Consider the following 25108-nt stretch of genomic DNA (forward strand, 5'->3'; position numbering starts at 1 on the left):
TCTTTACAGACACAGAGATTCTTAAAGGTTAAGTGGCGTGCCCAGGGTCATGCAGATGGCACTGGGCCATAATTCAGTTCATACATAGGAGTAGCCAAACCAACTTGTAAGAGAATATTTTGTTGTCATAATTTCTAATAGTAGCATTCTATTATGCAATGTTTTCTCAGCTTCAATGATATTTGTAGGGTAGTAACATAGAAAATGAGGTGCCACTTTTTATGAAGTGGTTAATATTTATTGCTCCATATTTCTCTTCCTTGATGCCACCAATGGATACTGTATTAGAAGGCCTTTATGTAGATCTTAGGATAGTTTCATTTACTGCTGGTTTTTGAGCCCCAGATTTTCCAATTTTACTGATCTACTTCTGATGAGAGTCTGAATGAGCAAGATCATTTTTCTTGCTCCAACTCCATAATTCAAATCTCTTTGAATTGCTTGCAATCACCTCTTAACTGATTGGCTATTAAATTATTTCATAACACTTCACAAATTTGGATGTACATATGGTTCTTCACTGCAACCTCCAATTATCTTGGAATTATTATTTGTGCAGTGTAGAGGACAAATAATTATTTATGGGTTGAATGAAAATCCTCTCTTACATTCTTCCAGATGCAATAACTGTAACATGGGCTTTTATTTGAGTGGCATGTTTATTTGTGGTTTTGAAAATAGATGGTTCTCTAAAATGACAGTTAAAAAAAATCTGAGTAGAGATAATTATGGGCTTAATTTTTAAAAATAACACAATCAATTAAAAATATTTATTGCTCATTTGTTGATTATGAGAGACCAAAGGAAGACATCTCTGCCCTCTCAGAGTGAATGTTTATTAGAGAATAAGACAAAATCCCTCAGGGTCACAGTATTAGACTGTGAGTGCCATAAACATGTTCCATAGTGTCATGGGGGTCAGAGGAGGGAGCATGTGTGGGTGAGGTTATGAAGCCTTCATGGGTTGGATTTCAGAAGAAACAGTTAGGGTTGGGAAGAACATTTAGTAGGGAACATAGTAAGCAGAGAAGTTGGAGTTTGGGGTCTTCTGAAAACAAAATTTGTAGTAAAGGGAATCAACCCAGAGTTATTATTTTAGTGTATAGGACACAAGAACATATGGATGGAAGAAGGAGCTGGACTTGTTCCAAAAGGGCAGAAACATGTCCATGAGCCTTAGCATCCTCTGAAAGAGTCAGAATAATTCCTTGTTAACTAACAAAAATCTGATACTCTCCAGAGTCTAGACAGGAAAAAGGGAATTTAACAATATATTTTAAGTAAAAAAAATAATATATGTTAATCGTTTAAAAGAATAAATAACTTAGGGACTTCCCTGGTGGCACAGTGATAAAGAATCTGCCTGCCAATGCACGGGACATGGGTTCGAGCCCTGGTCCGGGAAAATCCCACATGCCACGGAGCAACTAAGCCCGTGCGCCACAACTACTGAGCTTGTGCTCCAGAGGCCGTGAGCCACACTACTGAGCCCACGTGCCACAACTACTGAAGCCCGTGTGCCTAGAGCCTGTGTTCCACAATAAGAGAAGCCACCGCAATGAGAAGCCTGCTCGCCACAACTAGAGAAAAGCCTGCGTGCAGCAACGAAGACCCAAAGCAGCCAAAAATAAATAAACAAATTAAAAAAATAATAGTCATAAAAAGAAGAATAAATAACTTAGAACCAAGAATTGAAGTACTTTTACTTTTTTGGGTACTCTAGCTCTTTTATTGTAGAGCCAAGGCAGGGTCACATAGAATTTATTCAGGTTACACAAATATTGTAATTGTCTCTTTGAGTTCCTCCATTCCAGCTGCCATGTGCAGTGAAAAAAAGCATGAATATTGGGATCAGACAGATTTGGATGTAAACCCACTTATTAGCCACAAGAACATGGGCATAAATTCCATGAGGACATTGTTTTTCTCATTGCTATATACCCCAGCATCGAGAACAGTGCCTGAGATATAATGAGAGCTTTGTAAATATTTGTTGGATAAATTAATGCTCCTTTTGAACCTCAATTTCCTTATTAATATAGTGGGAAACATAATACCTAACTCAAGGAGTTGTATTGAGAAATTAAATAAGAAAATGTTAGGGAAATCCTCTAACACAGTATCTTTCATGTACCAGGTTTCTAAACACATGACTTTCTTTCCATCTTCAGATCAAGATGCACTAACTGTATCTTTCATTAATTAATTACTTTTTTATTTTTATGACTGTACATCTGGTTTTTAAAAATATGTGGTCTAATATCTGTAGGCCCAAGAGCCCCATGAAAATGTGCTCTTTACATGGATTAGAAAAAGAAACCAGTATTGGCTGTGATGCTTTTTGCTGGCTCAGCCACAGCCTGTGCTGAGAGAAATGGAGACAAGGCACAGAGCGACAGTAGGGTGAATCCGTGATTCTCTCCTCTGTGTCTGTCTGGGAGCGCCAGTGGGTTCACCTGTTTTCAAAGACATGACCAATGAATTTAGTTTTACAAAACTGAAAGCAGGCCAGTTGATCTAGACTTTGTCCATAAATGCAACTCAAGTTAGAAATAAGTCACTTAAAGGACTAGCTCCTTTTATTCAATATAAGTAAAACTCCTGTACTGATAAATTCATTGAATTTTACAAAATCAATCCAATAAAATGTGGGCCAAGAACTATGCTAGATGCTAGGGGTTACAATGGCAAATAAGAAACTTCAATCTGTTTTTAGACTCAGGATAAGATTTGCAAGTGACAAAGGAGAAGAAATAGTGAGGTGAGACTTTGCCTGTGTAGGTCAATCGACCTTTGAGCATAGCTTAGATACACCCACAAAAGTGGCTACTGTTAGGCCCATGGCTGGATAGGCCTCTGAGTAGTAGTAGGTTAGCTCAACCTTAAAAATTAAACTCTCCAACCACCACCATACCTTAGATTGCCAGTCCAACCTTTGGCTCTAGAGAAAGTCCTTTCCCACCTTCATTGCAAGACCCACCTCCATTCCTATTCAAAGATTACTGGCAGTGAGCTGTCCTTTCCTGTCCCCAGAGAATGACAGGGAAACATGCATTCCCTTTAGGAGTAAATAGGGAAAAAATTTCTTCTCCTGCTACTAAGGGCAGAGATAGACCCAATACATTATTAAACTGAACACCGAACATCTCATTTGGAAGTATGTGCATTCTAGTTAATGCTGACAAGGCAGTTTTCCACCAAACAAAGGTGAGTATTTGCTTAGTTTGGAGATTTTCAGTAAAAACAACAACAAAAAAGAATCTGTTCCACCGATGTTACCACTGCTAAAGACAAAAAAAATATTCCCTTTTAAATGACACTTCCCCAGTTCAAGCCTCCATCACCTGCTGCAGGAGATGATTAAGCCTGGCATCGTTAGTGTCTATGGTGTGTCAGTGACTGCACTCTGTGAAGGTGCAGACCCGAGTCACATTTTGGTATCTTCTTTGTCTCATTGTCTGTTAATGAGTATCTACTAAATGCTTATGGGGAGCATTACATTATATTTGCTGCTTTTAATTTCATTTTATTCCTTTAATTATTATTCTAAGGGAATTCTATGATCGAGCTAGTCATAATTATATTCTCTAGTGGGTTCTTTTGCATGTACAAGATAATAGATCTGCTTGTGAGAGCATATGAAGATTTTATCAGGTCCTGCAAAAGGCATTGCAGGACATTTGTGGAAGCTGTCACATCCAGTTGTATCAATCCAAATTCCTCTGTGAACCACTAAAAAAAATTCAGAGGATTAAATCATTAATGGCTTTTGTCTCCTTTCATTAGTATAGCCTAAAAGAATTAAAAAAATAAAAATCACACTGACTGGTTGATAAAATTGACTGACAAATTACAATCTGATGAAAGGAGAGACAGCATAGTCAAGTCAGACACAAAATCAGTGATGTGGGGAATCAGTGGATCAAAGACTATGGGTGTGCACTTGCAAACCAAGTTTACCCGTGAATAGCTAAGCCAGCCTAGGGACTGAGGTCACCTGAACAGTCAGAGAAGCTTTTTGGAGATAGAAGAATGTAATACAAAGGAAATCAAGTGTGGTCCTGTCTTCCACCCTCATGTTTCACTAGGGGATTTAAATGTAGAGAAGCTGAGCTAAATAGACCTATTGATTCATCATTACTTAAGAAAAGCAGAGAACAAATACATCTTTACTGGGTTCAGCAATTTAGTGAGCGAAAATTTATATGCAATAAAGTTTCAGTTATAGCATTTATAATAACCACAAGTCAGTTTTTCTTCTCTCTTCTGCTAGACAATGGGAAGGTGTCAGGCTAACAGGAGCTGAGGGAGTGTGTCATTGTGGTCATTTCTGTTCTGATGGAGATGTTGAGAAATGGTTTTCTGCAAGGCTCATGTAAAGAACCATTTACAACAGAGAATTTCACTTCAGTTCAAAGGAGGTTACTTGCTTACATTCTTCTTGAAGAGAAAATAGAAGTCTAGAAAATCAAACCTTTCTCTATTTTTCTTTTGTTAGGCTACTTCTCCAAAGATTTTAATGTATATTCGTTTTAGGTGAATTTTGGATTTGGGGAGATGCTAAATTATCAGGCTAATGATACACTCTTAATAGCCAGGCTCCAGAGGCCTGATATAAGAATGGGACCTGGTACTCAGCCTCTCTACTCAGGATTTCTTGTGTCTGTTGCACAATGCGATCAGCTGTATTGCACAGGGAAATAGATAAGAGATAGATAGCTAAGTCAGAAGGGGAGGTGTAGTGGGCTTTGGGTACCAAAGAACAAATGAGTGGGCCTGGCAAGAGGAGCGAGGAGGACAGAATAGAACACAGAGCTGCAGGATGGGTAACATTATGGACTCCAGATTAATGAATGGAGACATCTCATGCCAGAGTTGGGATACAGAGACAAAGAGAGGACAGAGCAGCTTTCTGCTGCTGAGGAGGAATGGCCAGGGGTAGACTGTGCACACTGGGAGTAAGACTCAGAAGAAGGCTACATCTGGTTTTATATTTTGGCATTATGTACCTGGCTGTTTCAACCTCAGCTTTATTTCCATTTATAGATAAAAGCACAGGAAAAGCCTCAAAATATGCAGTGGATACCAATGTGCTCACCTCTAAAATCCCAGAACCCAGAGGTCCAAAGTGGCTCTGCTCCTGCTTCCTGGAGGGATGCAAGGCAACCGGACATATTATACTGATTGTGTAGATTGCCTTGAGGGAAAATAGTTTTCAGTGATCTGTTTCATAACCTTTTTTGTAAAACTGTGGGGCAGGAGAATGGTATAAGTTTTAGTGTTGTCTTCCTTTCCCATGTGGGGAGTTTTGATTGCTAGAGGAACCATTTATACTAAAAATAACTTAAGTGTTAAAATACAGAATGTTTATTTGAAATTTAATGTGCCTGACCTGAAACCACAGTTATTAGATGACTGTCCTCCAAGTCAAGGCATTTACCTGAGAACCAACACTTAAGAAGCTTCCTCAGAAAGTTAATTAGAAATAAGCTACTTACTTATTAGTATAAATGGTTTAATAAACTAGTGGTTTTAACATAATTACTCACTGTTCTTTAAGTTTAAATTTTATTTCATTTGTTGGTAGACTCTTATCTGCCTCTTTTACTGCAGTACAGATTTTTCTTATATTTTCCCATAATTCTTGTCTACATTTTGGAGACCAAGACCACATCTGTAGCTTCTGATGCCAACTGTATGGGAATTAAGGGCCCCTTAGGAGTGAGAAGCCACGATTGCAGTGTGATCCAGTAACAGATATTTTTTGAGTATCTGTGGTGTAAAGACAAGTGATGTACAGAAGTACTGATTTCATCAGTACTTTGTATCCAGTTAAAATTCTACTGTAATAATAGTAATAATAGCACTTTATGAAGTGCTAAGTGCCAGGTACCACACAGACACTGTGCTAACCAATAATGTATATTGTCTCATTTAATCCTCACACCAAAATGTCCATCAACAGAGGAATGGATAAAGAAGATGTGGTACATATATACAATGGAATATTACTCAGCCATAAAAAAGAACGAAATAATGCCATTTGCAGCAACATGGATGGACCTAGAGATTGTCATACTGAGTGAAGTAAGTCAGACAGAGAAAGACAAATATCATATGATATCGCTTATATGCGGAATCTAAAAAAATGGTAAAAATGAACTTATTTACACAACAGAAATAGAGTCACAGATGTAGAAAACAAACTTACGGTTACCAGGGGGGAAAGGGGGAGGAGGGATAAATTGGGAGGTTGGGATTGACATATACACACTACTATATATAAAATAGATAACTAATAAGAACCTACTGTATAGTACAGGGAACTCTACTCAATACTCTGTAATGGCCTATATGGGTAAAGAATCTAAAAAAGAGTGGATATATACGTATATGTATCACTTTGCTGTACACCTGAAACTACAACATTGTAAATCAACTATACTCCAATAGAAACTAAAAAAAAAAATCCTCACACACACCTCATGAGACAGGCATTATCATCTCCATTTATGGCTGAGAAAACTGAAGCTCAGATAGTTCACTGACTGAGATTTCACAGTTCCTAAACGGAAAAGTTGCGATTCTAACACAAGTCTGACCAACTCCTAAGCTATTTGTATTAGTCTGCTTGGGCTGCCATAACAAAATACTACAGACTGGGTGGCTTAAACAACAGAAATTTATTTCCTCACAGTTCTGGAGGCTAGAAGTCAAAGATCAAAGTGTCAACAGGGTTGGTTTCTTCTAAGGCCTCTCTCCTTGGCTGGTAGATAGCTGTCTTCTCCCTGTGCCTTCACATCGTCTTCCCTCAGTACCTGTCTGTGTGCTAATCTCCTCTTCTTATAAGGACATCAGTCATATTGGTTAAGGCCCACCTCAATGATGTCATATAACTTTAGTTACTTCTTTAGAGACCCTATCTCCAAATACAGTCACATTCTCAGTTACCAGGGGTTAGGACTTCAGCATAACGAATTTTGGGTGAACACAATTTAGCCCGTGTCTTTAAGTCATAAAATCTGTGTATTGCCTATAAGAGGAAATATTAAGCCACTAGTCATTTCTACTCTGGTATGAACTAGTTTTTCTACAACTAATTTCCTGCAGAAAGATTTTGATGATGAAACTAATGGAGAAAGTTGGGGCGCTGGGCCCTTTAGAGAATGAAGAAAAATGAGCAAGAAAGGGGACCTGGGGATGCTAGAAAGTTGGCATCTCCCAATTTGCTACTTTTGGTAGAGCCAGATTTATGGAAGTAAATTAAACACAAGCGTTACTCTCTGTTTTTATTTCTATATTTCATCTTTCTAGCTTCATTTTCTTTTCTGAAAGTGTCACTGCTATCCATCCAAGCCGGCAGCCTCCTTAGCTCTTGGAAAAGCTCCTCAATAACCTCATTGTCACTTATAAAATGGTACACACATGCATACACACACACACACACACACACACCCACTAATAATCTGCTAGACACTCTATCACTTAAAAATAAGTTAGTAAAAATTATAGTCCTCTGTTGATACTGATTGGAATCCAGAAATTGTTAGGAGGTGTTTGGAATATTTAATAAGAATTCAAAGGGAGCCAATCATGAGGGATGATTTTTTCCTGGTGAACTCCCAATTTCCAACAGAGCTGCTTCATGGAAAGGAATATATCAGAGAGTAAATCTGAGCACTGCTCACACCCTGCCTTCCAAAAGCCCTGATTTCTATAACCTCTAGGGAACCAAGCCTAATGGGAGGGGCAGGGCCTTCCCCTCTACCCTCATCTGTCAAGAGTGGGTTCTCCCATGACTCTCTCTTCTCCCACGCTAGTGAATTTGCCCATGGATGTATCCTGCTGAATTTGCCACTTTTCCAGTGGCAAAATTAACTACCAATTTCCTTTTGGACATCAAGCTCAATGTTAATAGCCCTGCTTGACAGCCTTTTTAAGAGCTTCCTGAATCAGGAAGGGCTAATAGGTTTCAGTTTGCACGCCAGCTCCAAATGATTGATTGGTAGTGACTGTCTAGGAGAGGGTGGTGTTATATGAAGGTTGTGAGGCCATTTTTTAAAAGAAGGAATGGCATAATCAGTTAGTGAGGTCTACTATGGGAGAGAGATTAGTGGCACAAGTATAAATTAGCTTCCATCATTAATAAATTCAAAGCTACAATTCATTGTGTGCTTACCCTGTGCCAGGCACTGGGCTCAGCCGGGTACATTCATTATCTTAGTGAACCTTCACAACTCTGCAGGATAGGTGATATATCCCCCCTTTGTAAGGGCAAAGAAATGTAGGCATAGTGGGATTAAATAACTAGCCCAAGACCACCCAGCTAGTTAGAACCAGAGCAGGAATTTGCACCCTGGCAGTCATGACATAGACTCCTTGAAACAATACACCAAATGTGTGGATTAGAATTTGAACTGAGGCTGCCACAGGCAGAGCCGTGGTGCTCCAATCACCACTAGACAATCACCACCAAGGACCAGGGAGTGCCATTTCCTTAGATATGTCCTCTGTACCTCCTTTCTGGCTTACAGATGGGGATGGAGGTAAAGGTGGGGTTTGGGAGAGGAGAACTTGTCTTCCTATAGTTAGTCCACACATATTTAATGAGCGCCGACTCTGTGTCAAGCATTTGGGGATGCAGCAGCATTTCCTGCATTCAAGGAGAGAGAGAGAGCTTATGCCCAATAAACTTAAACAAATAAGGTAACATCAGACCCTGAGAAATGTTGTGGAGATGATTAATCAGGGTTACAGGGTGGGACTGAGTCAGGGGGGCTACTTTAGCCAGGGGTGAAGGTCTCTTGAGAAAGGACCAGAAAGATGGGAAGGAGGCAGCTAAGGGAAATCTAGGGACAAGCACCCCCAAACAGAAGAAGTAGCAAATGCAAAGACCCTGATATAAGAAACTTGTCATGTTTGAAGGAAAAAGGCGCAGATATTTGCTATTACTTCATTCAAGACTAAAGACATGGCCACGCTACAGGGATTGTCTGGGGTTCTCCTGCACAAAACCACTTGGTGGGGGAGACAGAGGCAAGGGATTTGCCTTCTCTTTTCTCCCTTTCACTCTCTAAATGTATTATGTTGATAAATCAATGAGGGGTCACAGGTGCCAAAACCTTCAGCTTTGGGAAGGATTGAATTAATTTGCTTGGAGAAGAATATGAATTACCACATGCCTTGTAGAAAGTGTGAATTGATAATATAATGGTCACACACTGATTAAAACTACTAGTAGAATACCTTTATTTACATGATTTACAAGTTTATCTTTGTAGAGAATGGGTTAGAAGATTCAAGAAAAGGGGAGTCATTTTCATTAGTCCTGCTACATCAATCACGTACTTCCACAGAGTAGACTCTCCTTGTCCTAAGCACAGGACCCTTTGGAACAGCTGTGGGGGATGGATGCCACAGGTTAAGGGATTTAGTGAAATGACAGAGCTTTTTTTTTTTCTTTGAGTCTTCCAACATTGATTTGAGGTTGATTTACATTAGCTTATGTACTTTTTAAAGTAGAAGAATGTATACATCTTTCATGATCATTATAAATAGGACAATTCTTGGCTAAAAGCCTGAATTAACCTTTGCAAAATGGCTTAACCAAGTTTCCTCCTGAGACAGAACCTCTGGCATTGCTGTTTCACATGCCTGTGCTTATTTAAGGAGCACTTATCAGGCCCCAACTATGTACCCAGAAAGGGCCAAATTCTATGGGAGATAAACTTACAAGCAGAGAAGTCATGGTGTCTACCCTTGAGAAAGTAGCATTTAGTTGGGGGAATGGCTGGATAAGTATTTGAAAGAGCTAAGGAGCAAATCTAGAGCAATACAGAAAAAATGATAGTTACTTAGATTGCATAGCACAGTATAGTTCTTAGATCATTTTCACATACCTTTCTTTGTTTCACCCACACACTGGTCCTTTGAGATAGTTATTGATGGTATCCCCATTTCACAGATGAGGACACTGAGGCTGAGAGAGATCAGATACTCAAGACAATTAGTAAGGGGCAGAAGCAGAGCACTGTAGTAGTTAAGACCTTGGACTCTGCAGTCAGACAGATTGAGTTTTTATTTTTGGCTCCAACTCCAAGTTCCTTACCCCTTCTAAACCTCAGTTTCCCCATTTGTAAGGATAACAACAGTGTTTACTTCCCACAGGTGTCGTATTAAATGAGAAATGTACTGAAGATGCTTAGCACAGGGCTGGGACCACAGCACGCATTGGTTGAACGTAGCCTTCGCTATGAGGAGGTAGCGAGACAGGACTGAATCCCAGCATTTCCAGCCTCTCAGTACAAGGCCCTGGGTGTGTGACTGTGAGTGAGCTATTTAACTGCTCTGTTTCCTTGTTTGTAAAGAGGGGATAATATAGTGGTTACCTCATAGGCTGATGTGAAGATAAAGTGATTTATTACACATACAGCACTTAGAACAGTGCGTGCACACAGTAAGCTCCCTAGAAGAATGTACCGTAAAGGCTGAAAGATGGAGGTGGGGTGAGTTTAGCTAGGAAGGCTTCTTCCAAGCAGCACTTGTCACGTCTATGCTGATGGAACAAATACCAGTAGGAACCTACACGCATATCCTGATCATTCACCTCGCACAGTTGGGGGACGCATGGTGGCTTGATTTGCAAACCTACCTCTGCCGCCTCTCTTGCACCTGTCGAAACTGTAGGGGCCGCTCAGCAATATATGAAAAATCTAATTCGCTATAAAGTCATTTTTTTCCCCAAATACATCTGTCCATACTTGAAGGTGGCAAAACACATTTGAGAATTCGCAATCCCGCACAGAGGGTATGAACCTGTCAGCTTGTTCTGTCAACAGGTTTGATGTCTGAGCGCTGTTGTCATCACAGAGAGGCTTGTTATCTGCCAAGCCTGATTGTTTCTCTCTCAAGTGGGAATTTGAAGGTTCTCTATCGGGAGAAAAGAGCTTTACTAAGCCCCAGATATAATTAAAAGCCACAGCCCTTGACTTTGTAAAGTGGAAGGTTTGGTCTCTGCGTTCTCAGCTGGTTGAGCTCCATGCCCTAAGGCTCTTTCCTGTTTCTCTCCTCCCCTCCCTTCACCTTTCCTTCCTTTTCTCCCCTTCCAAGGCCTGTCTAATGGGGGTGGGAATTGGGTCAGCTTTGTTTGCCACTCTGTATTTTTCAAATTAAGTTTCTATTTATTGTACATCTAACAGGTGCTTAATACATGATCTTGTTTAGTCCTCAAAAAAACCCTGAGGATTTGAACATAGGCCTGCCTGATGACAGGGCTTGGAATTTAAACCATGATGCTTGCCCTGAGTCTGTGCAAAGAGCTTGCCTCTCTTGCCTGTTAAGTCACGTGAAGTTTTGGGTTTTGTAATAGGGGACTGTAGTTTAATTGTATACCTACATTTTGGACAACTGAGAAGGGTCAAATATAAGCAAGTAGTAGATTAAATAAAAAACAGGAGAAAATAATCCTAGATATAGAAATTAAATTAGATGAATTTTGGTGGCTTCTTATAAGTGTCATTCAAATAGATTTTATTAAAATATGACTGGATAATAAGAAAGAGGTAGATCTCTGGCTTTGGGATCAGACCCATGTGGGATCACATTCTGACTCCATACATGGTCTTGGGCAAGTTATCTCATCTATTAAAGAGACTTAATTTCCTCAACTACAAAACAAGAGATGATAACACCTAAATTATAGAGTGGTTAGGAGGACTAAATAAGCTAACATATGTAAAGCACCTGGCTCATGGTTACTCCAAAATTAGTTTATACTTCCCTCTGTTTGAATCACACCTCTCTTTAGTGGATATAAAAGGGGACATTTTTCAACAACTCAAAGAACCACAACATGAATGTAACTTTATTATAAAAGAAACAGTCTTCTGTCATGACCTGTCCAGATAGGTTAAAAAAAAAAAAAAAAAAAAAAACTTAAAAAACAAAAACAAAGGAGACTAGTGAGGCGAAAAAACAAAACTCTCCCCCCCATATATATGTATGTATACAAATATATACACACACACACACACACATATATATATGTATATATATAAAATAACGGCATCCTGCCATCCAGTAAGAGTGGCTTTTGGCTGCCATTACAGCCTTTTCAATTAATTTTTTTGGGAAACCATTGCTAAATAGCAAAAAAGAGATTGAATTAAATTAATAGAATTTTCAGCTTCTTAGAGGAAGCTCCATTGGTATACAGCATAATTGCCAGGAGAAAGGAGTGTATGTTTTGAATATGGGCAATGACCTTAGGAGATCCAGGCTGGACTTAGAGAAAGCAATGTGAACTTAGGTCATTTTGCTCTGGGAGATTCCAGTTTCCTGTAATTGATGATACTCGTGCCAAGGTCCACTATCATAGAAGACAAATGATGCAGATGTGGGCATCTTTTTGTTGCTTTGCTAGGGTATAAAAAGGGCGTGTGGACAAGTCTCACTGGTAACCAAGTGTCATAAAAAGTTACTTGGGAATGCTACTTTTTCCATAGACTGATTTTGGGAAGAGTATTTTGAAAACCACTCTCTTCAAGCTGTTTAGTTGTAAGTAAAAATAATAAGTGAAAATGTCAATTAATTTCATGGTGGAAAAACAATCAAACTTTAAAACAAAGATACGTTTAATGAGGATTCAAGAACTATTCTTCCTTCTCTAGCATTACTGTTTATTGCTTCCTCTTGGCAACTTCCGCCATGTCAACTTTAGTAATAACATATGGAAAAATTATCAAGTTCCATACATTAGAACTGATTTATCCTTTAGTTTTTTTAAACCAAATGGTTGGTGGTTTTCACAAAGGGAGACATTTTGCTCTTGCTAAATGACTAATGGTACTCTTTGTTTTACATCACCAAAAGAGAAGAGTAATTGACTTGAGAGCTTGTTTAGAAAGGATTTTTGAAGAAGCACTTCATCTTCCAAGAATGCGGCACCTGAAGCATGAATGAAGGTCCTAATCAATCCTCCTTTATTTCAGAAAATTGAAGACTGTTAAAAAAAATTAAAAAAGAACAGAATGCAAGGAAAAGATGAGATTCTAGAAAAGGCACTGAGCAGAAAGAAAAGTTGATGGATTTAAAAGTTAGGGACTTAAAATGTTAACATTGGCATCTTCTCCTTTTGTAGTATCTATTTTCCGTAGGCTTTAAAAAGTATAAAAGTGAGGACAGACAGTTAAATCAATTTGTGTCACACAGCATTGTAAAAAATGCTTGACATTTTTTCAAGATCAAAATAAAGCCATGTTCATCTCAATCTGAAAGGTTCCTGCTTTTTCTTTTTTTTAAATTCCCTTACTATGGATAATTGATTGCAGGTATACCTCTTTCTCCTTGGATTTGAAACCAGTTCTGTGTCAACTGAGGTCTTGAACCACTGTTGAAACTGGGACAGATTGGGAGAAAACAGAACCCCCCAAATTGGTGACTGGATATGGAATAATCTGAGAAGGCTTCCTGAAGGAGGAGAATGAAGAGAAGCCCATTTCAGGTGGGAGAAAGCTATATTGTGGGAATAAATCGTATTTAATGGAGATAATAGTAACTTATGTTACCAGTTCCCAATTGATAGACATGTAGGTTGTTCTACCATTTCTCTGTTTCAATCAATGATGATCTATCTATGAATCTATGTATCTATGTATCTATGCATCTATCTATCTATCTTGTGTATTTATACACACACACCACACAAATATACTTTTAAGATACAGTCTTAGAAATGGAATTGCTAATTCAAGTAGCTAAGTAAATTTTTGTAGATATTGTCAAATTGCCATCTAAAGAGTTCATAGAAATGTATATTCTGACCAACAGTGTATGAGACTGTTTTCCTCATGTTTATACTGGATGTTATCAAACCTCTAAATCTTTGCTAATCTAATATGTGAGAAATAGTATCTTGTGATTTTTATTATTATTTTTTGGTTACAAGGAAGATTAAATTATAATATTTTCACATATACAGGCCATCTGTGTTTCTTTGTAAATTGTCAGTTCAACTTTTCACCCATATTTTTAAAAAAAATTAAGCCTAGCTTTTGTAATTCTTTGGCTTTTAACTTTCAATGTGGTATCTTTTAACTTTTGACCTTTATTTACTTTTATACTTTGTACTATTTTCATGTTAATATTTTTTGTCTTTACTCCAAAATAATCTGTGTTTTTTTTCTATGTAAATTTATTTATTTCATTCCTTTTAATTTTTAATTCTCTTATTTTATAAGTAAGCTTTTGGTTGCACTCTATCCTTAACCTGCCGCTGAACTTTACTATTTAAGTCATAGGACAGCAGGGCAGACTGGAGGCCACCTTTGCAGCTGCCCTGTCGCCCCTCTTGCCCCTTTAATGAATCTCTTACTCTTTCATCTTCACCTTGGGAACCTCAAAAAACTAAATAGTTGAACTTGCCCAGGACAACTCCAATTTTCTCTCGGACAGATGGTGCTTTTGTTTTCCTGAAATGATGATAGTTTTGATAACACACACTATCCAGAAACCATTTCCAAAGATAACTTCTGAGTAGTAGTATGGGGTTTGTGAATGGGAAAGAAGATGAGAATCTGTCCTTTTTACTTATCCTTATCTGCACTGTTTGGAATGTTTCCATAACCATGTAGTATTTTCATAAAATAAATAAAAACTAATAAATCTTGTATTCTTCAACGCTTATAGGCAATGGCCATGGGACAAAGTATGTCATTAGCATCCCAAAGGTGGCATGAGAAGTCTGAACTCTGATGTTGGTAGAAACGTCTCGACAGATACTCCTGGGATGTGGCACCAATGAATGTCTGTGGACAGTGGTGGACAGACCCTAAAGTGGTCCCCCATGATCCCTGTCTTCTGATATTCATGGCCTGTATAATCCCCTCTCTTTGTGAGTGAGACTCGGGACCTGCTTCTAACCAAGAAAACATGGCAAAGGCAATGGGCTGGCACCCCCATGACAGTGTTACATTATATCAGATCACACTCCTTGTTGTTGACTCTCACTCCTGCTCTCCTGCTGGCTTTATAGAAGCAAGGAAACTCTGCCTATCCTTCACCATCCATCCTGCATCCCTGTCCCCACGGCAACGGTTTCAGGTCACTGCTCTGGCTTCCACTGACCTCCTTTCTGGCACCAGGAGATGTTCCTATTTTGTGTGTGCATTAATTTGGCTTTGCATTTATAGGAATTTTTATTGTATTTTACAAACCCTTTCTACGGGTTGCAGTGGGAGGGTTTTCAGGTTTCTTAGTCTGCCATATTGCTGAAACTGGATCAATCAAAAGTGGATTTTTCTAAAGTTCTAAGTCATATTTCCTATCTCTGGGGGCTTTAAAATTTTGTTTGGTAACAACCACTTCAGTGCCTCAAAGTGTCAGCTCTCACTCTGCAATCACCTTCCTCACTCAGCATTGCTATGGGCCACAAATCACAAGACTCCAGATACCACCTGGTAAAGTCCCACCTCTTCCTACCCTCAGATGCAAGTACATATATGCTTACACATATGCATGTCTTCCTTCCCTGTCCACAGAACTTCTGAGGGGACACCAATAGGCCAGAAACCAGTAAAAGCAGTAAGCTGTTGCCATAATGAACTCTCCCTCGTTCCCTGAGAGTGCCATGTTCTCTTGGATGTTCTCTGAACTTATTATTCCCTGCTTGGGCTATTCTCCTTCCTCCCATCTGGCAAACTCCTGTTCGTCATTCAAAACCCAGCTCAGTCATCCCTTCTGCAAAGCTTCTCCTGCCCCTTTGTTGCCTTGCATATCCTTCTATTATTGGATTCATCACACTACACTTTTGCATTTAAATGTCTATCTTCCTCACTAAGCTTTGTGCTCTTTGTATATTTAATGCCTGGCCCGTTGTTACCTGGCTCATAGTAGGCATTCAACAAATGTTTACTGACTTTAACTTAGGATTTCAGCGTGACATCAGGGAAATGTATTGACAACAGTGATGCTTCTACTGGCAATCTTCCCTCAGTACCTTGAAATTTGGGAAAGTAACACAGAGGTTATATCTTTTCAAAGGTATTAAAAGGGGGAACTTTTTGGGAATGTAAAATGGTACAGCCACCATGGGAACCAGTTCGGTGGTTCCTCAAAAAGTTAAACATAGAATTACCATATGATCTAGTAATTCCACTTCTGGTATATACCCCAAAGAACTGATACCAGGGACTCAAATAGGTACTTAACATCAATATTCATAGCAGCATTATTGACAGTAGCCAAAGGTAGAAACAACCCAAATGGCTATCAACAGAGGAATAGAAAAACAAAATATACATACAATGTGTGTATGTTGAATATAAATACAATGGAATATTATTCACCCTTAAAAAGGAACTTCTGATACATGCAACAACATGGATGAATCTTGAAACATTATACTAAGTGAAAGAAGCCAGACATAAAAGGACAAATACTATATGATTTCAGCTATATGTAGTATTCAGACTAGGCAGATTCATCAAGACAGAAAGCAGAATCGTGGTTGCCAGGAGCTGGGGGGAGGGAGTAGTGGGGAGTTATTGTTGAATGGGTACAGAGTTTCTACCTGGGATGATGAAGAAGTTCTGGAAATGGATAGTGGTGATGGTTACACAACTTTGTTAGCATATCTAATGCCACTGAACTGTACACTTAAAAATGGGTAAGACAGGACTTCCCTGGTGGCGCAGTGGTTAAGAAACCGCCTGCCAATGCAGGGGACACGGGTTCAAGCCCTGGTCCGGGAAGATCCCATGTGCCATGGAGCAATTAAGCCCGTGCACCACAACTATTGAGCCTGTGCTCTAGAGCTCGCGAGCCACAACTACTGAGCCCACGTGCCACAACTACTGAAGCCCACACGCCTAGAGCCTGTGCTCCACACGAGAAGCCACCGCAATGAGAAGCCCGCGCACCGCAACGAAGAGTAGCCCCCGCTCGCCGCAACTAGAGAAAGCCCGCGCACAGCAAGGAAGACACAATGCAGCCAAAAATAAATAAATAAAAATAAATTTTAAAACATGGTTAAGACAATAAATTTTAAGTTATGTGTATTTTACCATAATAAAAAAGCAACTTGATCTCCCTGGGATTGAGGAAGGGTAAAATTCATCTAGAGAAAGGATCCACATCTGAGGGTCTGGCCTCTTGTCCCAGGGAAGAGTCAACATCTGCAATCATAGCTTAATTTTCCCTGCAAATTACTTAGGAACAAAGAGAAAAAGAAATAACTCCTTGTTGCTTTTTCTGAAATGAATTTAGATTCAAAGAACATTTCCTTGTACCATCTGAAATAGGTCTTAATATTTCCAACTAATACTATAGTGGTAGAATCAGCTTTGCTATTCGATCAAACACGGCATTAACTGGTAAATGTTACAGTATAACCAGAAATTTCAGCCAACCAGGTTAAGCCCAAGTCAGCAAGTGGTTTATGCTGCATTTCCTGCACAAGCTGGGGAGAAAGGCTGGAGCCTTCTTTGCTGCAGGCAAACCTGAAGACACAGGTCAGAGAATGCATCACACTTCCCTTGCCGGAATTTCACCAGATAATCATAATGCAAACTGACGGAGGGAGTTGGAAAACAGACTGTTCATTCGGCCTGTGTTAAACACAGACAGCATGTGATTGTGTTATAAACTCCTGAGACAGACCTGCTTCTGGAAACCTCTCCAGTCCTGTTGCTGCTGCCATGGCAACTGCTGGAGGTTTCGGTGCTGTCCTGGCCCTTCCTCCAGTACTTGACGGTGAAGTGTGACTTCTGTTAAGTGCTCTAGGAAAGCCCAATTTTGAAGACTGCTGCAGTCTCTGAGTATCATAAGTGGAACTGCGTCTTCTTTTTGCTGCTCAGCGCAGAAGTTGCTATTTGGGGTCTGAGCCCTCTCTCTGCCGGTGCTGCTCAGAGGATCTGGGTTGCTCCTTTTGGGTGGGTGCTTACGTAACCTGGAGATGTGACGGGGCCTGCTCCTCTCCCACTGTGTGATTCCCACAGTGGAAAGATAACTACAGCCATGGTGGTGAGTAAGTAGGGGAAAAAGCAAAGAACTGAATGATGTGCTTCTCTGGCATCATGTGACAGTTTTGGGGGGAGATTCTCAAGGGGTGATGTCATTATACTGCTTCAGGATAGAAGCAATAGCCAACACTGAAAAATATCAAGCAGCAGTTTAGAAAATGTTGATTTCAATTTCCAATTTCATTAACATGATTTTCTAGGTTAGTGGATTAAATAGCATGCACAATCTGACAAGTGGATTTAAAGCATCTTTTTAGACTTTGTTTTAATACACAATATTTACAAGTCACTGTGGCATGTGACTCTGACCATTGTTGATGCTGGAGGACCATTGTTCACTAACATTTTTTGTAAAGGTAAATGGTTTTGTAAGAAATTAGGAATAGATCTTTATATTTAAAATGACTCCTTTCTTCAGGTTTTCATTTATATATAATTAAAATTCATAGAAGTACATAAAAGGAACTGGGTCTGGGGATGGTCAGATCTTAATGTAGTAAGAAGAAATTAGTTTTCTGCATAATAAGGGCTTAGGAATTTGTAATTCGTGGCTTTTATCATTTTGCTGTGCCTCATATTTTTGCATTGCTTATCACAGTGTATTAACGAATATTCATTAAATCCCTGTGAACAAAATCCCTTGAGTTAAAAGACTGATATCATCACTGTCTTACCTACTTTGTCAGAAGAGAGAAATGAAGATGGATTGAGCTTGTTCTTTCCTTCCTAGAGGAATTTGGCTAGAATAATAATTCCCTTGCCTAAAACTGGCTGGAAAACATGGCAGGGAGGTGGAAAAGAGGCTGGAAGGGAAGAAGAAAGCATCTATATTTAAAATTTTTACTTATATTCTGACTCCCTGGAGATTTGAAGGAAGGCAAGGCTCTTGGCTTCATCTAAACTTTGGATTATGTTGCTTCCGCTGGTGACTATGTAAGTGGATTCATAACACTTAACACATGCTAACTCACGTGCCCCTTCTGTTTTCTTTGCATCATATTGCAGATCTGCTTGTTTGTGTTCCCTCAGTCTCTCTGGGACAGTTGCCTCAGATGCCCCAACACCAAGGAGTCCTCTGATCAGAATGGTGGAGCGTGCAGCCCAGAAGCAGATATCTGGCCTCAGGGAGAATCTCAGAGCACCTGCTCCCAGCACAGAGGTCACTTCACCTACTACACAGTGGACATCCATCACGTGACCCCTGGGATCAAGGGCGGATGCCCGCAAAGCATCATATACCATGTGTTTATCAAACTCTCTAAAGTCACCATCACTCTTCCTGGTTGACCTTCCTCTTTGGATTCAACTTTTTGTTGTTGCTTTTGTTTAGTAAACCTTTACTTGGTCACATTCTGTATTTGAGTAGAGTACCTCTGTTTTGAAATTGAAGTTCAACTTCACACTTTTCTTACAACACTCATTTATATAGAAAAGATATGTACAGATGCATATGCATATGTAGCAGGAAGAAAATTTGTTATTTTGAAGTTTAACGGAGAAATTAAGGGGGTGCAGGAAAAAGAGATGGGAGAGAGAGGTCTCTTTAGAGACAGTGGAGAGAAGGAAATAAGGCCTATCAGAGATGGTAGGCAACTTTAGAAATAGTGATGTCTGATTTATATATCTATTATATATATATATATAATTCACATGGTTCAAAAATCAAAAATTGGAATCTCCCTCCCACCCCATCCCCAATTTATCCAGACCACGTCTTCCACTTTCCCTGCCCTAGTAACAACTGTTATTTTCTCAGGAAAGTTTCCAGAGTTTCTCTGTGCATATACAAGCAAATATGAATAAATCTATTGATTTATTTGTTCATTCAACAAATTATCAAGTGTTCCAGGCAAAAAACAGAGAAAGATTCCTATCCCCCAAAAGATGACATTCTAACTGGAAGAGACAGATGATAAGCCATAGGCGTCATAAATTTGAAAACAATATTTTCCATTAGATTAATGGGGCTAATGAAGAAGGTCAAGGAGAATCAATATGGGGAGGTGGGTTGCTATTTTCAACGTGGTGGTCAGAGGAGGCCTTGTAGAGAAGGTGATATTTGAGCAACGACTTGAGTTGAGAAATACCCATGGGGGAAAAGTTCAATCCCATTCATAATGAGAAAATGGTCTTCACCTGTGTTTCCCATGTAAACAAGAGGCCGTCTCAATTACACCGGGAGGCCCGGCACACACTGCCACATGGAAGGGGATACACATATTCACCCCACAGTCAATCCTCCTCAGGAAAACACACATTATATTGCTAATATAAAATTTTCTTCTTCTAGGAAGAAACCAGAAGCTGCTGCAGTTCAGCTGTGGTGACCACATCTATGAGGTAAAGCAAAGCAAATCTGTTTCTTTGCTTCCAGCAGTAGCAGACAGGGCATGGAGAGGGTAATACAAAGTCTTCTCACTTATTGAGCACTTACTATCTACCAGGCCCCCTGCTGAGTGCATTATCTCATCTGATTCTTACAATAGGCTTACAGTCTTGCAGGAAAGGTATTTCTCTTTATTTTTATAGATTAACTTTATTAATTTTACCGATAAAAATCTTAGACTCAGGTTATGGAAACTGGCCAAGGTCACGAAGATCCTAAGTGTCTAATTCTGAAGCCAAAGATTCTGGAGTAGATTAGACTCACTGCAGTCCTTGCTTTGCAAAGTAAATACCAGGCAGGGGAGTCATGTGCCTTCTGTCCTTCATGTTTAGAGCAGCTGGGCAGTGGCTTTGAGTAGTACAGGTAAATATGTATGCAATGTACGTAATGCTATCATTCTGTGGTTGCTTACAGAATGCATTATAGTTGGCATTCAGCTTGATATTTTTTCCCCTTCTGTTATAAAATACCATATCAAATCCACTTTTGTGAGGCCATCAAACGTCTTCATTGACTGTCACATCACTAAGCTTACCTCCAGGTTGCTAAGGCGGTTTTAAAATTAATTGCAGGGTTTCCACATAAAACTCACAGAGTCATTGTTTTGTTACTATGATAAACATAGTTTTGTTACTATGTTTTGCTATTTAAAAGTTTTAAGAACACATAATCTCACATAGCTTCCAGACCACTATTTGTTAGTTGACTAAATTCCTTGATTTATTGCTGACAGAGTTTACAAGAAACAAATTTTTAGTCAAGTAGATCTATTTTATGAAAAAAATAGATCCTACTTACATTAATGTTTACATTAAAATTGTATCTCTGATGTTCCTATCTCTATCTGAATTCTATGTACTCATTAAAGGCAACAAATGTAATATCTTTATGGGATAAAACCCATTCCCAGGCCAATGCCAGCTGCTTTATTTGAGTTACTGGAGCTGGACTGTCAATTCTGTAATTAATACATCAATATTCAGTCCTTCAAAAATGTGGTCATTTTTCTGTTCCTCTATTCTTCTCTTTGATTCTTAGAAAGCAAGATCTAAAACAAACTTAAGTTTGTAACCCTGATAAAGAATTAACCCAAGTACTTCTTCCTGTCGTTGAAGATGTATTTTAGTGATTGAACGGTCAGCCTTGGAAGTACTCCATTTTGCAGAAATGAAAGGTCTGAGAAGTTACTCAGTTAGGATCTTTTTATGTGTGACTAATTTATTAAGCAAATGCATCTGTGATTCCAAAAACATAATTTTAAGAAATATGTTTAGTTATTGTTTCTCAATATGCCACATATTCACTTCATTTTTAGATGCTTCCACCATAAGTGATACATAGGAATGATATAGGAGGGACAGAGATCGATAGAAAAAGAGTTTCTGATATTCTGTTGTGTTTTAAAAATTATCTAGAAGCAATACTCAGAAATAGTCCCCTGGGACTTCCCTGGCGGTCGTGGTTAAGACCCCATGCTTCCAATGAAGGGGTGTGGGTTCAATCCCTGGTCGGGAAACTAAGATCCCACATGCCGAGTGGCGCGGGCAAAAAATAAACAACAAAAAAAACCTAAAATTAAAAAAAAAGGAATGTTCCCTAAACAGTTGCCGGCTTCAGCCTACATTTTGTAGTAAACTCCAGTTTGATGTCCAAAGATACCTCTTTATGGGAGGAAAACAAAAATCATAAGTGTAGAACCACTTGGCACTTTCTAGAAGTTCTTGTAAGCTGCCAAACAGTTCTAGCCTGAAGTACAGACAACAGAACAACTGAAATCACTCACGTGGTTACAAAGGCAAAAATGTCCTTGTCTGTTTTATTGTTATCATCATTATTATGATCTTTGATACTAAGTCTAGGAAAACTGCTTTCTATTGGCTTTAGATATATCTTTAATTACCTGCACATAGTAGATGCTTGGTAACCATTTATTTTTTAAATGAATGAATGAATGAGATGTCTATGTTTATGGCTGAAATGGGAAAAGAGTTGGAGGATCTTAAATATTTCAGAGTTGTTACATGAGTCAGCAACACAGTACTCATGCTAATGAGAAGCTTCCAGAATTATCTTTTCCCAAGTTATTTCCTGCACGAATCATGCCAAAGTTCTTTCAGACATAGTGGGACTCCCGAATGCCTATGATGTAAAGCCTCTGCAATGTGTGAACGTGTAGGAAGTGCTTTTAAGATTTTCTTTCCCAATCATCTTGCTTTTTGGCAGATGACACAATGGAGGTGCAATATGTAGGTGGACATTTTCTAAATTATAAAATATAGGCGGCTAGTGGGTGACTGCAGAGGCAATGGCATTCACAAAGTGGAGAAGATAAGGTTTGAGAGTTCGAAAAAGCACTAATTCTTTCACAACTAATAAAGAGTCATGAAATGTGATACTAATAGAAAGGATAAAGGAACCAAAAACACCCTCAGCACTCTGCAGGAAGAAGTGCTAGAAAGGCAAAGATCGTATTTTTTGAACCAAAACTTTCATTTTGTATGCTCTTCCACTAACCTAATCTCCCATTTTTGGATTTTACACACACACACACACACACACACACACACACACACACACACCCTTACATACAAAAGTATAGTGTAAGCAAATGTGATTTATAAAACAAAATTAGACCATACAGTATCTTCTAAATAAAATAAAAATTGGAAAACGTCTTCTTTGTGCAGGATTCCAATGGTGACATTGAATAGTTTAGTCCCAAGCCACTGTATTAGGGAGTTTAGCAGCAACAGAAGTTTGATTGTCAGCCTTGGAGAATGACACTTGGTTTTGTTGTTACACCAAGAGTGGAGCCATCTCTCTAGGGCTGACTTATCGGAGATTGATGTGTAAAATCAAAATGCCAGTTTCTTACTGAGCCTTGAAACATAAAACTCTCACAAAGTCAGGAATCCTCACATTGACATGACCAGCTCATTTTCTCCCTGTAGAAGACCAACAAGGGAAGTCAGCCTGGAAAAGAAGATTTTGTGAGCAGCATGGATTCAAAACACAGGAAGTGAGGCCAGCTGAAGTTATTAAGCTGGGGGCAGCCAGCGCAGATGTGTCCAGGGGCCAGGGACGTAAGCGAGCTGAGCGAAGGGGCCTGGTGTGGGCTGTGGACAGCAGAGAGCCGTCTGCAGGGGACAGCTCTTACACAGCTCTAGCTGATGGTTGCCATGTGGGAATGTGGGATTTTTCAAAAAAAGTAATAAATGGATAATCTTATGTAAAATCTTTTCAACAAAAAAAAGTTTCCAGTTAAAAAGAACCTAACAGAGCCAGACGAATCCAGCCGTAAGCGAGGTTAGGTGCCCAGTACTCCAGTTTGCGACCTCTGCCTTGAGTTTCCAAAGCCTGATGCATCTGGCTCACGTGATCTTGAGCCATAAGACTCAAGTAATTCACAGCCATTGGTTAAGGCTCCCGTCCCCTGAACAATGTTTAGACACACAGCTAACACTTGTCTGAGTGACACTTTTTCCTGTATTTCTCTGATGGACCAACATCACCCCACCCCCACCCCGCCCCCCACTTTTGGTGAACGCACTCTTTAGGTATCGTAATATATTCATTCTTTGACAGCCCAGTCTTGCTGACCTGACAGCTGTCTGGTCTCTAAGCAGATTTGTATTCTCAGCTCTGATCACTATATATTGATTGCACAGTTTAATGCTCAAGTCAATCTTTATTTCCCTCATTTTTAAGTTCCAGGGGGGACACATCACTGTATCTTCATGAACTGATAGCACTGTCTTATAAAACGTACATCATTTTGTCAAAATCATAATTTACGTTTAGCGCTGCCCGTTTGACCTGGGATAAATTATTTTCCCTACCTTTTGATAAAAACAGTGATCTCCCAGGTGGCTTGTTTAGAATAGAACCCATCAAATGGGCCATCTGTATGACATCTGTATTACAGTTTTGAAACGAGAGAGAGTAATATGTGAGAACTGTTTAGGATGAAAGAAACTGCAGAAGTGATTATTAATGTTTTTCTGTCTAACCACAGCTGGCTCATTAGCTATGCTATTTTTGAAATCAGCAGCATGGCCATAGAAACACTTCCTTCTCAATTTGCCACACCAGTAGGCATATGGTGCTGATGTCAGCATGACAAAATTGAGGCAGCGAGGCCTTAAAAAACAACCCATATTATTATGTTTTACTTTGGGAGCTAACTTGAGATTGAGCAGCTGTTCAACAAGTGTGGGAGGCATTTCAGAGACAAATATTGGGTCTGGACCTGAAATTCTGCAGGATGGAATGGAAGATTCTGTCCTACAAGGTACCAATCTGGGCTTCAACTCCTAGACAGGATGCACACTGCAGAGAGGCTGTGGTTCACAGTCCTCAGCCCTCCACAGAGAAGTGAAAACATGTTTTATTTGGCCAGTCTGATCTGAAAGAAGTGTTGGGAATATTCGGTACGCAGGGACATTTTATCTGACAAATGACACCTGGCCCTGAAGTTTTGGTTGACTTAAACACTGTTCCATGGAGGGAGAATTTTCAGAGTAGTTCATTCAAGAGAGAGGGAGCTGCTTGAGCCATCCACACCCAGAACTTAGGGGTCCAGCTTTCTTTTGCTTATGAACTACTCGTTCAAATCATGAAAGAAATTTCTCATTATGGAAAATTTCAAACATGCACAGAAGTGCAGGGAATACTATAATGACCCCCCCTCCCCATGTACTCTGCA

At 39.4% G+C, this 25108-nt stretch overlaps 1 long non-coding RNA gene across 1 annotated transcript in view; it reads right to left on the bottom strand.

Moving 5' to 3' along the window:
• Nucleotides 1–2261: 2261 nt before the first annotated feature.
• The window catches only part of LOC132359719 (uncharacterized), a 96338-nt gene continuing 73491 nt past the window's right edge, over nt 2262–25108 (bottom strand). Inside the window, exon 4 of the long non-coding RNA XR_009500914.1 lies at nt 2262–2456. This is a non-coding gene — a long non-coding RNA (uncharacterized LOC132359719). The remainder of the gene's footprint in view (nt 2457–25108) is intronic.

Source organism: Balaenoptera ricei, chromosome 2 (genome assembly GCF_028023285.1).
Source record: "Balaenoptera ricei isolate mBalRic1 chromosome 2, mBalRic1.hap2, whole genome shotgun sequence".
Classification (NCBI taxonomy): domain Eukaryota; kingdom Metazoa; phylum Chordata; class Mammalia; order Artiodactyla; family Balaenopteridae; genus Balaenoptera; species Balaenoptera ricei.